The sequence below is a fragment of the Rhipicephalus sanguineus genome, chromosome 8, assembly GCF_013339695.2.
Source record: "Rhipicephalus sanguineus isolate Rsan-2018 chromosome 8, BIME_Rsan_1.4, whole genome shotgun sequence".
Classification (NCBI taxonomy): domain Eukaryota; kingdom Metazoa; phylum Arthropoda; class Arachnida; order Ixodida; family Ixodidae; genus Rhipicephalus; species Rhipicephalus sanguineus.
Genome location: NC_051183.1, coordinates 7881542 through 7896902, shown reverse-complemented (window position 1 = coordinate 7896902; position 15361 = coordinate 7881542). Strand labels below are relative to the sequence as shown.

General features: G+C 48.8%; 2 pseudogenes; both read left to right on the top strand.

Annotated features, from left to right (window-relative positions):
* Window positions 1-15361, top strand: part of LOC119402524 (uncharacterized) — a 261537-nt pseudogene that overhangs the window by 46084 nt on the left and 200092 nt on the right.
* On the top strand, window positions 9685-13604 carry LOC119402525 (uncharacterized; annotated as a pseudogene).

The window sequence follows — 15361 nt, the reverse complement described above, 5'->3', positions numbered from 1 at the left end:
TGCAGGATGGAGGCCTCTCTCAATGATCTGAAGATTATGATACTTTGCGCGCGCTGATATGATTTTATTCCTACATACTTCATTCTCTCAGCCGCTTGATTCTCTGCCGGCCCCGGCTGCGTTTCTCATCTTTTAATACAATATCCATTCCGTGGTTCTCGCTGACCTGCAGTTATGCAGTGAATGGGATCCAGTCGCCGGGGTGATTCCAACGACTGCATCATCTGTCCTCCAAAACGCCTCAAGAAAGCAAGGACAATTAAGAATAGGTCTTTTGCTGCACCAGCGAACACCGCTTGCGGCCCAACAACCGTGTCAGAGCCCAGAGCTGACAGAACACAAGAAATAACTATATCGTTACACTAGTAATCTTGGTAGTACAGGTCGTTACAAACAGTTCATATACATGCATAATTGGCTAGTTACAGGACAATATATCTCGAATGTGGTAGACAAATCTAGAAAACATCGCGACAGAGGGCTAAAAGCAGAAACACAGCCATTGTAGAACGTTATTGGCCTCGAGGAGTTACGGAGTCGCCCTCTATCGGACGCGCCTCGATTGCGCGCTAGGCAGGATACCGCCGGCGCGCTCCCCGTAGGTTTTGCTGTCGGCGCTCTACAAAAACACCTCGCGGAAGCCCTCCAGGGCATTTCTGTAAGTACTTTCGAAATGAACTGTGTTCTTTACTGTCAAAATAATCATTTTCGACGAACTGAAAGCACAAGATAGTCTACAGTCGCTGTCTCTTTGCAGAAAACCGAGCACCCGCTTCACGCTGTCAACGCGTTGGAGAACCCTGAACCGGCTTCTTGCGTGAAAGGTAGCCACTCGCTGAGTGCAAACTGTGTGAAATATCTCGTTAGAGTAGACTGCCTGTATAACCAAACGGAGCATAGCAGAAAGAAGCCTCAAGCCAGCGATCGCACGAGTTCGCCACGACTGACGGTGCCTCTGCATGTATGAGCGTCTGCATGTATGTTCGTACTGATGGTTTCGCTTTTGCTACGAGCGCGTTTTGGCACCGCGCTGTGAACTTTAGGCCGCAAAGTATGAGAATTTGTGAGTACACAAACAATTACTGTTGCGCGGACGCTATCAGAGCAGTTCAAAAACAATTTCGTTACAACTACGGCTTCGGTGCGCATGGCAACTTTGTGATGCGCCGTCCCGACGATTCAGTTTTTTTTTTTTTTTTCGGCCTAAATTCGTGTACGTTTCAATGTCATTTGACAAGTTGTCTCGCACTGCGTATTGATCGGTCTTCTCAGCGGGCAAACGCCGCTGCTTCTGTTTCTTTACTCAGTGCATTCGTTTCGTTTGTTGCTCACACAAAATGAGCGACCGTGACGCTATTTTTAATGCTCCTTAATTATCGATCCCTTTGGTTTTCAGTGAACTTGCCGCTCTCTGTCATCGACAAATTCATAGACCGAAGCTTCACCACTTCGAGATTGCTGGTGGAAGGAGAAGCAGTCTACGAGACCGAGCATGTAGTAGCATGCAACGCCAAGGAAACGAAAGAAAATACAGCAACGTTTGCCGGACTTGTTCTGCAAACGTCGGCTGTGAACTAGGACCTACATGAAATTGAAATAGCGGTGAATAAAATACAAGTTATTGCAGCAACTAGCAGCCGCAAAGCAGGATAGTAATGATTTGGCGAGTACCCCAGCAATTTTGGCAGCAGTGTCGTGTCTAACGCCAACAGGGTGGCATCTTTCCCACGTAAATAAATGAGGCTCCAAGAAAATACATGGGGTTGGCCGGTGGACCGATCATAGGTGGGCCGATCACGGAGGCAATGCAAAATTTATGTAGCTTATGAAGCAATGCATGCCTCATCAAATGGGAAGGTTCCTGGCGCCCCGCGTCGGCGGCGTCAACACGAGTGATGCAAAAAATAATCGTCACGTGACGGTGTCACCATATGACGTCATCACGACGTCACAAATCGCCAAAATATGTAGCGTCATTATGACGTCACATAATGTGACGTCACATGATGACGTATTCACACGTCATGGTCGCTTTGCATTGCCTCCGTGACGGTCACGGAGGCCGTGCAAAACCGCGTTAGGTGCAGAACGCTTTTGGAGGGGGGCGCGGGAGAATCAGTATAACTACTCACAAGAAGAATAAGATGGCTTTCGCCTTCTAGTCATCTTTAGCGAATGCATTGCGTTTTTTTTTTTTAATTTAACGTATCTAAACAATGACTGGCGCATCTGCAGCCGATTTTGTGGACGCTGAGCACGGGACCGACGATCAAGAGGTCGCATTGGAGGGGTCTGAGATGGCATCGCACGTGGTAAAAGGTAGCGCTTTTACCATCCTGTGGCAGATAAGCATCATTTGCCGGCGGGAAGCGCGCGCGAGCCATCGTCTCAGTGCGCGCTGTCTGCTACTCACCGAACATCGCAGGCCCGACGCAGTTACAAAAGTCTTCGTCGCGGAAGTGCTTGTTGCACACAAGACTCGTAGCGGATGGATACTTGCCGGTTCTTAGCTTTACAACCCATTCTTCACGCTGTTTCTTGTCCCGCGGTTACCAGTGCACGCTGACACTGGGCTCCTTTGCGTAAGCGCGGCACTGCGGCACCGAGCGGTAGAACCCCATGTTCGTCGCCTTCGGAGGCAGCCACTCTATTACAGTGGTTTCAATTGAGTAGAAAATGAGAGAAAACTTCCGAATTTGAGCAGACCGCAGCGCATGTGGGACTTGAAACTCGTTTTCAAAGCACGCGGCAGTGCGCCACAAGCAGCCGACGCAGCCGCTGAGACCACGTGATCCTGCCAAGCACGTCACGCCGACGGTGGCGCCGGCGTTTCCAGTGGTGGGCCTCGAGGCCAATACATCTCTGAATATCATTTCGTGCTATCCAGTGTTTGTTCACACTTAGCAGCTCACAGCGTAATCTTTGGCGCTTCTGTAAGACCCTTGTTCAGGAAACACGGACTCACAAAGGATCATGTTGTCCGTTGATCGGCAATTCTCTTTCCGCATTATCCTGCTTGCATGAGTCTTGTCGGCGCCGCTGCCTGTTGTACCTCTGACTGACTGCCTGACTTCTTCACTACATCTTGCCCTCACCTCCGCACGCTTTTAATGGCTTCCGCGTGGGTTCGAGGTCCTTCGATCTGACGCATCCGGTCACAGTACAACGGAATCCTTGCAAAGCGTGAGGCCCTTCTCCGTGTTCGGCTGGCGTCGGGTGACGCGCCAGTTGTGGACTGTCATGCGTGACGTTGCATCATGCGGAGAGTTCTAGAACGTTCCAGGCTTCTCGCGTCCTCTCGGATTGAGGGGCAATACCTCTGTTGACATGGGTTTCGTCACTCTGCTGAGGAGGCTATTTGAGGCGCTCGGCCGATATATATATATATATATATATATATATATATATATATATATATATATATATTGCCTTACGTTGCGTGGCCTGAACATAATTCCGCCCCACGCTCACGTTTCGGCCTGCCCCTTCACTTTCTACATAATAAACAGCGCTAAATTTAATAACAGCTTGCCTCTGGCCGATCATTGCTGTTTTAAAGAGTTGTTTTTAGAAGTTGAGTGAGTTATTCAAAGAAACTGCTTGACTTATCCAAAGGCTCTCACATGGCTGTATGTGTGTGTATGTAGACCTTGAAAATTTTGTTGCATCACTGCTTCGGTTTCAGTTTCACCAGCAAAATTAGATAGATTTCACCACGCTGCAAAAATCACCAGCGGCAGCTCTTTTGCTAATCTCAAAGCGGTAACACGTTCTCAGCGGGAAACGCTCCGATTCATTCACTTCACCCGAATAAAAAAATCGCTTGAATTTCGTTAATTACTACCGTCATAGATGCCTTAAGATGATCTTAAGATGCCTCGCGTTACAGAAAGACTAATGTAGCAAAACAGCCATTTGACCTAGTTAGTATCGATTCATCTTAAGAGCAAAGAAGGAGATTCGCAATACAAAACAGAGACAGCCTCCTCTTTGTGTGGTCGGTCTCCTCTTTATGTCCCTTATTTGTATTGCACCTGCCCTTCTTTACTCTTAAGAAAGAGCAATTATGAACGCGGGCAGCAAATATGACATAGTAACCACATTGCAGGAGGATCGAAAGGTGGGCCAGTTGGTAATTCATTTTCTTCGTTCAGCGAACTGGGTGCGCAGAAAAAGTGCATAACTGTGAATTTAGCTACCTAGATAACCCTTAGACATGTGCCTTGATCACACGCTTCGCATGCTGTTCATGCCGTCGTCATAAACTTTTTTGACTTGCGCAATTTGTGTGTAAATGTGTCCTTCCGATGTGGAAAATAAATCAGATGTTAGTGAGCGCTCGTCTTATGTGGTTCCTCGTTTCGTCCTTTGTGTCTTTTTCTGCGCTCCCAGTTCGCTGAATGAAGAAAATAGTAACCACAGATTACTGGGAGAAGCCTTTGCCCTGCAGTGCATATACGCTGACTGATGACGATGCTGGTTTAGGATGGATGAAATTGTCTCCGTCATTCTTTAGGCTTAATGCACTGTTTCCTCTTGTGTCTCTCGATAAATTCGTATTACCGACAGGAGGGCAACACTTGTACTAAGGATACGCCGAAACATGGCGGTTACGGCTGCGCTAAGGCGACTGGAGTGCCCATATTATTAAAGTTGCAGGAAAAACATACTACAAAAGATGGGAAGTCCAGACACTTTTCTTGACGAATATGTATTAAAAGGTGAGAAGCATCTGAAGGAGGCGTGTCGCTCACTCGTATATGTGCGTCATCTTGCATAGCAATGTGTTTTAAGATATCAATTATTCTTTTCATAGAGCATGCAGATGTGTAAAGCATTGAAGAGGCCTCAGCAAAGATAGACACAAGTGTGTCCAGCTGTGTATGAAATAAACCTTAAGGACAAATATATAAATTTTACCTAATAAGTTATACGTCACGTGTTAAAATGTTAACCCCGTTGAAATCCCCATTCGTAGCCTTGCTGAGAAACTACGTGCAAACTGCAACAAAACTCAGAGCGCAATAGCAAGTAAAGATGTACTTACGCTCACTATCATCACGGACATTCACCGTAAATGATAGCGCATTCCACATGAAAGAACATATAAGAACTGCAGAGAACATTTTTGCCATCCTCTGACACGACGTCTTCTTCACAACCTGAAATCGCAGTTTGATATCTTCAGTTAACTGATGTGTTGTTTCTTAGGTAAAGCAACAGTTCATTCATTTTATTAAAGTCTATTCGTATAGCCATCATAAAAATTGAAGAGGTTAAAAACACACCAATATTCAAACCATAGCGTTCATAATCAAGCACATCACTACATGCAAATTAAGAGACGTGAGAGTTCTTGAAGTCTCTGAATAAATGTCATTGCTGACACATTTGTGCCAAATTTAAACATGCTGCTCATATATGCATTACTATCCAAGGCTCCATCATGATAGTGTGTACTTAGAGGCTGTAGAAAATGTAACTTAATTTACAGCAGATGATTTTTTCAAGGGCTCGTTTATCTTTGTTAGACACAATATTAATGAGAACTACCAGACAATAACGCCAAGGAAAGTACAGGGGGTGTTAACTGTAGTATTTAGAATATAAATGTGAAGAAAGTAAAGTGGACGAAAAGATGACTTGCCGCCGGCAGGGACCGAACCTGCGACCTTCGAATAACGCGTCCGATGCTCTACCACTGAGCTACGGCGGCGGTCATCCTCCCGTCCACTTTCTGGGGTATATATATGTTGATTTAAACCTAGGAGTGTTAGTCAGCGCCAATCGCAGCCATGGCGGCGAGTGTGGAACACTCTTTTTTGCCTGTTGGCGTCACGTAGCACGTGAACTTATTACGAGCTGGCAGCTGACCAATAATCCCTCGCATACTACCTGAAGGCATTAAGTCTGCCAGGACGAGACCCTCGCTATGAATGAAGGAAAGCAGATGATTTTTTCAAGGGCTCGTTTATCTTTGTTAGACACAATATTAATGAGAACTAACAGACAATAACGCCAAGGAAAGTACAGGGGGTGTTAACTGTAGTATTTAGAATATAAATGTGAAGAAAGTAAAGTGGACGAAAAGATGACTTGCCGCCGGCAGGGACCGAACCCTGCGACCTTCGAATAACGCGTCCGATGCTCTACCACTGAGCTACGGCGGCGGTCATCCTCCCGTCCACTTTCTGGGGTATATATATGTTGATTTAAACCTAGGAGTGTTAGTCAGCGCCAATCGCAGCCATGGCGGCGAGTGTGGAACACTCTTTTTTGCCTGTTGGCGTCACGTAGCACGTGAACTTATTACGAGCTGGCAGCTGACCAATAATCCCTCGCATACTACCTGAAGGCATTAAGTCTGCCAGGACGAGACCCTCGCTATGAATGAAGGAAAGCAGATGATTTTTTCAAGGGCTCGTTTATCTTTGTTAGACACAATATTAATGAGAACTAACAGACAATAACGCCAAGGAAAGTACAGGGGGTGTTAACTGTAGTATTTAGAATATAAATGTGAAGAAAGTAAAGTGGACGAAAAGATGACTTGCCGCCGGCAGGGACCGTCATTTAAGGCGTAATATTTAAACACACCTTGAATGGTATGGGTTATTTTGGTTAGAGCAATAAATACGAATACATTGTTTACCACCACGTTCATGGTTGCCCAAAATGTTGGAAAGACAACAGGTATGAGCAGGCAATATTTAAAGATCACGCGGAATAAGGGTCTTGGAAAAACATGGTTGATCCCTCCGTCGTAGGAATGGGTATAACACGAAAATAAACGTCTCTTTACACAACTAGTAAAATGTTTACTTGTCCATTGATATAAGATAACATGCACAATGGTGTTTGGCAGATGTAGCACCATTTAACGTGTTTTCACTCATGTTGACGCTTGGTGTCACATCCTTATCCTCACGACTAACGTCCACGGTCACTGATTTCCTCAACTACTGCAGCTTCTACATGTTTAGTGGTAGCTGTATTAGTTGACAGTGAGAGCGTAATGAGAAAGTGGTGCGACAGCCAGAAGAGCGTCGATGATTGGACGCAGAACTTGGGCTAAGGTCGCCATCTCGCGGCATAATAAAGAGTAAACAGAACACCACGGCTTCACAATAGGCAAAGGCAACGTACATCGCGTCTCGTCTTTAGCCTGGCCGCGATTTTTCTGGGGGGCGAGCATAAGCGGGGAACGTGATGCTACAGCCAGGTGAGGAAGGTGCGCGTCGCAGAGCTATATTTATTATAGATGGATGCTATGAGCGATGTCGAGGCTTGGGCTGAGGTCGCCACCTCGCGATGTGTTAAGTCGTTGACAAAATGGCACTTTTCCTATGTAAGCGCGCCGAATGGGACGGACGTGTAGCAACGACACGTTGCAGGAGATAATCGCGAGGGTACGCTCCTGATGCATTACTTCACTTTACCGCTTCCAGACGGCGACATCACCCTCCGACCAAGAGCACTGTGAGAGGAAAGTGTGACACATAAAACGCGCGTTTTTGAAGCCTACACATTTTGTGACGGTGGCCGAGTGGATAGCATGCCTGACGTCTGCTGTCGCCGACCGAGAGTTCGTTGGTTCGACTTCCTTTGTCGGAACTTTTTCTTTGCCATCTGATCGTGCCCGTTTTTTCGACGTCAGTTCTGTGACGGAAATACGTCACAGAAGACTTGGTGGACCACGACATACAAGTGTTAAAATTAAAATCGCTTTTTTCTTTCCCAGCGTTGTAGCCTAAAATTTTTGCGAATTTTATTCTTTGCAGAAGCGTGGAAAGTTGAGCGAGTTTGTATACTCGCATTATGAAAATAAATAGCCCCTCCCCCCCCAAAGCAACAAAAAGCGTAGACACTGCGGAAGCAACATAAAAACAACCGGACAAGCACTGACTATCAACTACAAATATGAAAAGGTGAAATGTAACATAAACACCCCAATCACGCAACAAGAGAAACAATATTGAGCGTAAGAGAGAGCAATGCAAAAGACAGCCTTCGACTGCGCTATCATCACAAGAAGTGGTATTTCTTGACAGTACTTGTCACTAGATTTTGGTTTCGTTACACGTGCTTCACATTCTTTCCTTTGTGGCATGTTTCGGGTGCATATATGCTACGTTTCTTCTGCTAATAAATTTAGTTCGGAGTCAGCGCTTGTCCTGGTTTTTCTACGTTCCCTCCGCTGTGTCCTCGTTTTTTTTTCGGGCTGTTAGTTTTCACCATTCCTTGGGCTGGCAGAAGTCACTGTGGCTACAACTTTGCCACAGAATTGGAGAACTTGTGGCTTTCGCTTCATGCTACGCCTCGTACATGTCTCTGCTACCCTCAGTGAAGAAGCAAATAATGACATATAGAATTTGAGGAAGCAATGAAGCATGTATTTGATAATGCGCAGGTGAAGCTCCACTTTGATGAGTTACTGAAATATTTTACTTCGAATTGTGATATCAAGCGCTTTGTTGTGTAAAAAAAAGCCAATATACAACAACGATTCATCCGGCTCTTTACTCATTTAGTGCTACAGCAACATATTCCATGAACAAAATTGTGCTATTGTTGTTTTTGTTTTCTCCAGGGATGACTGCTAATATCTGGTATGTTACAATGACAAAGTTAAACATCAGTTTATTTAAATTGCTGCTGTACCTAAAGTCGACAGGTCTTTGTGACCGCATGCAGATTTCATATGCTCCTGCTAGTGTGCGGGCGATTATATCTATTTCTCTATTTTATTACATCTATAATTTCACCCATTTACCACTTCGCCTAGTACAAGGTGCCACCGGACGTGCGTTTGTTTAACCACCCACCGTTTTCTTGCTTCTCTTTTTTCTGTTGTGCTAGTGCGGCTCAAGCATGTAATTTAATGTGGCAGCAGAGAATGATGCTCAATAAGTATAGTTTCTTGGTTGGTGTGTCGCTATGTTCGTACCTATGTCGACCTTCTTAGATGTGATGACATGCTTGTTTAGGCGTTCTTTTCCGCCAAGTGTGTTATCTATGACACATCGCTAAATATTGGCCATGGCCATTTTTGCCCCCCATCATCGTTATTTTCAAGTCACGAGCAAAATTCTTGGGAGCTATGTTTGAATACTGAGGCTTCTTTAAACGAAGGCAAGGCAGGCTAGCTGGTTTGAATTTATCTTTTTATAAAAATACGCCCTCTAAACGACTACAGATCTAAGATACAATGTCCTTGTAACTCCATTTTGTCACCGTTTAGCGCGCGCATTCAGATCTAGAATATATTCTTTATCATTCTAATGTGCGCCTCTTTTGAGCGTTGGACGCTTTTTTCACGAGCGTGTAAAACATGGGTAGGACGCAAACGTGCCGCCATCCAGCGAAAAATTTCCCTTGAAGTACGCAACGTAATCTTCGTCCAGTACAGTAATTTCTTTTACGCCATCGGAAGTACATATACTGATGCTTCAGGTCAAAAAGTATATGCTCACATTGATGTATCCGTGACGTCACGCCAGCCGAAGCCGCCGTTACCACCACTGCTTCTTCCCCTTCCCTTCCCCTTAACCCCTCTCGCACAACGCTACATTAAACCGCGCTATCGCAATAAAGTTTTGTCTTGGCCCAGCCACCCACGGCCCCGGTGTGTTCTTTTCAATGGCGACGAGGGTGGGCGAAAGCGGGGCGTCAGCTCCGTCCGTGATGGCCGCCGCACCCACGGGAAGATACGCCAGCCCACCGCAGTTCGACGAGACGAGCGACAAGTGGCCCGCGTACCAGGTTCGGCTGGAAGCCTTCTTTGAGGGTAATGGCATCACGGAAGACAACAAGAAGCGGGCCCTGCTGGTGACTGCACTGTCCACCCACACCGTCGACGTACTGAGCGGACGTTGTGCTCCGGATAAGGTGAATAAACTGTCGTACCCACAAGTGATAGCCTTGCTTAAGCAGCACTTCTCGCCGCAACCGAACGAGATAGCACAGTCTTATAAGTTCTTCACCCGCAATCAGCTGCCCGGCGAACCGGTCAAGGATTTTATCATGGCGATTCGACAGATAGCGGGCACCTGCAATTTTGGTGCTTCGTTGGACAGAATGCTAAGAGATCGCATCGTGTGTGGTCTGCACAACCTTGGAGTGCGTCGGCAGCTACTCGCGAAACCACAGCTGACGAGGAGCGAAGCGGAAGAAATTGCGATATCTACCGAAATGGCCGAGGCCAACGCGCAAGAGATAGTAAGCCCCACCGCTGAGGCAAGTGTGCATGCGCTGGGAGGCCAGTCCTATCGCCCACGAAGCCGGCCACAGATTGTTGCGTGCTACCGCTGCGGAGAAAAAGGGCACGGACCCGAGGATTGCCGCTTCCGCTCGGCGTCATGCTTCAAGTGCAAACAACGAGGTCATATCGCTCGAGCCTGTTGCCGCCGTGAGAGTGGGTTCGGGGTGGTACCACCAGAACGCCAAGTACACGCCTTGTCACGGGAGGAAGACACTGGCACGGACGGCATGTTCGCGCTGGAGGCAGCAGACAGTCACATCGGCCACGTCGGCATTACGCAACCCATCGTGCGCACCTTGGATTGTGGTGGGGTTCCAGTGAACATGCAGGTCGACACAGGCTCGCCGGTTTCGGTCATCACATGGCCCACATATGAGCGGAACAAAACAGTGTGGCCGAAGCTGCGTGGTTCGCCATTGAAACTCACCTGCTTCCTGGGACGGCTTCCAGTGCGGGGACAACTTCAGCTCAAGGTTTCGTGCGGAAACAGGTCGACGGCTGGATCTTTGCAAGTCCTTGGTTGCTCCGGCCCAAACCTCTGTGGACGCGACATGATTCAAGCGTTCCACATGCTCGAGGCACCGGTCATGAACGTGAACACGTCAGGTGAGCAACTGCCGTTACTCGGTGCTGACGACGTTAACGTGGACCGGTTGCTAGCAGAATTCACTGATGTGTTCGCGCCAGGTTTAGGGCTCATAAAAGGGCCACCGGCACACTTCGAGAAGCGAGAAAACGTGGTGCCGAAATTTTGGAAAGCACGCGAAGTTCCGTATGCTTTTCGGCCAAAGGTCGACGCGGAACTGGACCGCCTTTCGGGCGCGGGTATTATTGTACCGGTGCCTCATGCGGAGTGGGCGGCGCCAGTGGTACCGGTAGTGAAACGGAATGGCTGCATCCGCCTTTGCGGCGATTTTAAGCTAACGGTCAACAAAGCCTGTCGCACTGAGCAATATCCGTTGCCACGGGTGGAGGATATCCTGGCTACATTAAGTGGCGGTGAAGTTTTTACCACGATAGACTTGCGGGAGGCATACAACCAGCTTCCGTTGGATGAGGAAGCCATGCAACTCACGACCATAAACACGCATAAGGGACTGTTCAGCTTTACTCGCCTGCCTTTTGGAGTGGCGTCAGCGCCGGCCGTGTTCCAACGGCGTATGGAGACCATTTTGCAGGGACTTCCGGGTGTTCAGGTCTACCTAGACGACGTCATCGTGGCAGAGAAACGCAATGACTGCACCACCCTGCACGAAGTATTCAAGCGTTTCCGGGAATACGGCGTGCGCCTTAACGCAGACAAGTGCAAGTTCCGCCAACCAGAGGTGGATTTTTTGGGGCATCGAATCAGCGCTCGAGGTCTTCAGCCAAAGACGGAAAACATAGACGCCATCCTTAAGGTTCAGGCACCACGGAATTCCGCAGAATTAAGGTCCTACCTCGGCATGGTAACGTACTACCACAAGTTTCTTCCCAATGCATCGACCGCCATGGCACCCCTATATCAACTACTCCGGAAGGAAGCTAAGTGGAAGTGGGGTACCGCTCAACAGCAGTCATTCAGCAGTGTGAAGGACCTTCTGAAGTCCGCAGACTTTCTGGCGCATTTTGACCCACACAAGCCGCTAGTCCTGGAATGCGATGCCTCCCCGGACGGAATCGGCGCAGTGCTTTCACACGATGTCGGGGGCGGGGTACTTCGGCCCATAGGGTTCCGCTCTCGGTTATTGACTGGAGCTGAGAAAAATTACTCGCAGCTGGAGCGTGAAGCCTTGGCACTTGTGTTTGGTGCGTCGAAATTCCGACAATACTTGCTCGGCAATGCTTTCACATTGATGACTGACCATAAGCCGCTTGTTGGACTTTTTCACCCAGACAGGCCAGTGCCCGTGATGGCCGCGGCGCGAATCCAGCGATGGGCCCTGCTGCTGAGCGCATACGATTACGTCATCACACACCAGCCCGGGAAAAACAACATTCCAGCCGATGCCCTCAGCCGACTCCCCACGTCAGCAACTTCCCAGCCAGAGACGCAGGAAGAAACTGTGGACGGTGAGTATGTGCTGCTCACGGAGACCCTCAATGATGGTGTCATGTCTGCGAAGCAACTGGGCACTCTCACGGAGCTTGATGACGATTTAGCAAAGGTGCAAAAATGGGTGCAGGAGGGATGGCCAAGAAATTTGGGGCCTAAGGACCAGCACTTGATGCCATACTTCAACCGGAAAGCTGAGATAACGGGGAGTTATGGGCTTCTCTATTGGGGCCATCGAGTGATCGTCCCTAAGAGTGCCCGAGCAGTAATGTTACGTCTGCTGCATGATACTCATCAAGGGATTTGCTCAATGAAGCGGCTAGGGCGCTCCTTGATGTGGTACCCCCGGATCGATAATGACATTGAGCACATGGTTAAGTCCTGCACCAGTGCATCCAAGCTGCCCCTATGCCCCCAAAGAAACCCCCTGTTGCGTGGCCGGAAACGGATGAGCGTTGGTCTAGGCTGCATATCGATTTTGCGGGGCCGATCGATGGTCACATGCTACTGATTGTGGTGGATTCACATAGTAAGTGGATAGAAGCGATACCCATGAAGAGTTCCACCACACACGCCACCATAGAGGCTCTGCGCACCTTGTTCAGTACATTCGGGTTGCCCCGGACGCTGGTATCCGATAATGGCCCACAGTTTACGAGTTGGGAATTTAACACCTTCACGAAGCTGAATAACATAGTACACCTCCGAACAGCACCGTATCAACCCCAATCCAATGGGCTCGCGGAGCGGGCGGTTCGGACTGTGAAGTATTCATTGAAGAAGAATGTACAAGGGTCACTGAAAACTCGCCTCGCTAGGATTTTGCACAGGTACCGCAGGACGCCGCAGGCCGGGGGCCGGACACCAGCGCAACTCCTAATGGGCTACGATCTTCGCTCCAGGCTGGACAACGCAGTGTCCATTCCGCCCGCACCAGTTGACCGTCCCCCCCTCGATGGGTGGCAGCCCGGGGAGCCAGTCTGTGTGAAGAACTTTGGGCGAGGCGAGCCGTGGACCCCAGCCAGCATTACATCGACAGACTGAGCCCGCCTGGTGAATGCCGATGGTCCGGAGGGGGAAACCATTCGGCGGCACAGCGACCAGGTGAAGCCACGGGAGTTGGAGCATCACCAGGGAGAAGCCGGCGACTCTCGGTGCCTCGAAACGGCCGCCGGGGCCGCCGGGGCCCCAGCAGGAGGAACACCGAGGCGAGCGCCAACAAGGAGCGAGATCGCCGGGAGCCCCTCAACTCCGGTGTTGCGTCGCTCGAGCCGGCAACGCAAACCCCCAGACCGTTACTCACCGTAGGGGGAGCGGAATGATGTATCCGTGACGTCACGCCAGCCGAAGCCGCCGTTATCACCACTGCTTCTTCCCCTTCCCTTCCCCTTAACCCCTCTCGCACAACGCTACATTAAACCGCGCTATCGCAATAAAGTTTTGTCTTGGCCCAGCCACCCACGGCCCCGGTGTGTTCTTTTCACACATCATAGCCAATGCGCAGAAGTGTCCCTGAACAATAGGCCTATATATCCGTGTTCACAATTGACATGTACTGTCGGTGTCAAATGGAACCAGAACAGCGGCAAGCATTCGTAGTGGTATAGTGCGCGCCCTCCAGTTATCGCCATGAACAGGCGCGTATATACGCAGTGCTGCCGAACCGGATGCACGCGGCTGTCCACGGTGATGACTGGAGGGCGTGCACTATACAACTGCGAATGCTTGCCGCTGTTCAGGTTTCATTTGACGCCGATAGTACCTGAGACGGCTATATTTCCAGAAAAGCGTACGGTAAACTGCCGCAGTACATCAATTTCAAAACCCAATGAAGGAGTGGTTTCCCAAAAGTCGAGGCATTGTAAACCTTGCGCGAGTTCAATAGTGCACTGCTAAACGAATTAAGAAAGGCTAGTGTTTCCGATGTATGGTTTCTTAGTGCACTGTTCAATGTTTTGCACTTAGCGAAATAAAGTTTTGTTGAGGTTTACTTTTCGTTTACCAAGTTATCACAAACGAAAGGTATGTTTGGCTTGGTTTTGCAAACGCTGTGCAAATAGCAGTGACTGCAGTACCGTTGATCTTGGCCCGCTTCCACGCCTGGTAAGCTTCTTTATAAAGTGCTAATGTAGCCTTTCTTTGCTCCGGTGTTTAAGCAGGCAACATCTACTTTGGTTGAGATTTGGCAGCCCGCCATGTAGCTATGTCTACTGGATGACTGGATTCAGCCTGTCGCTTGGGCTGAAGTGCACGCACAGACGACCCAGTCTACGCGCCATTCACGGCCGAACTGAGCGACTATGCATCGGCAAAATAGGCATTAAACTTTTGCCTAGTCATGTGGTGCCACAGCAGCGAGGCTCCGAGCAAGCCCATGTGCGACGCTTCGCCGCAGTAGATCACGTGGAGTAACTTAGAGCGAGAGAGACGCAGGGACAGAAGAGGTGCAGCTGCGGCTGTAGCATCCGTGCTAGCCGAGAGAGCCACGAGCGTTGTACTATTTCTCTGACTCACGCCTCGAGCCATGCTGTTCTTCTTTTGACAAGGCTGGACAGAAGCGCTTTGCGTTGAGCTTGCGCGGTGGCTCAAAATAATTGCGACGCGCTGAATGACTTTCCGGAACATGAAGAGTAGAGCTTGCGCTTTCAAAATATTTCACGTTGTTTAGCGCGCTCAGCTCGGAAGCCACATGAACTAGCATTTGTTCGAAGCCCAGCATAGCCGCTTAGAATAACCTCTCTTGGCTCTCTCACAATGGCGAATCTGCATGAGTGACAGGAGGTGTCCTGACGACATCCAAACTCGTGTTTGTGGTTCATCGATGACGCCACTGGTCGTCTTCAAAGCAACAAAACGAACTAGACGAATGGTCACACTAACTGCACTTCCTCACTATCCTGATGCGTTACGTTTTGACGACCGACCGGTTTACAAACACAGTTTGCTTCGGAGAACTTACTCTTAAACTTGCTCATTAGTAGCAGTGTTTTTTGTAGTCATCAGCCTTAATGTTGTGAACTTCATTGCCGCTTCATTGCATCTTCAGCCATGTGCCGACTAGCTAA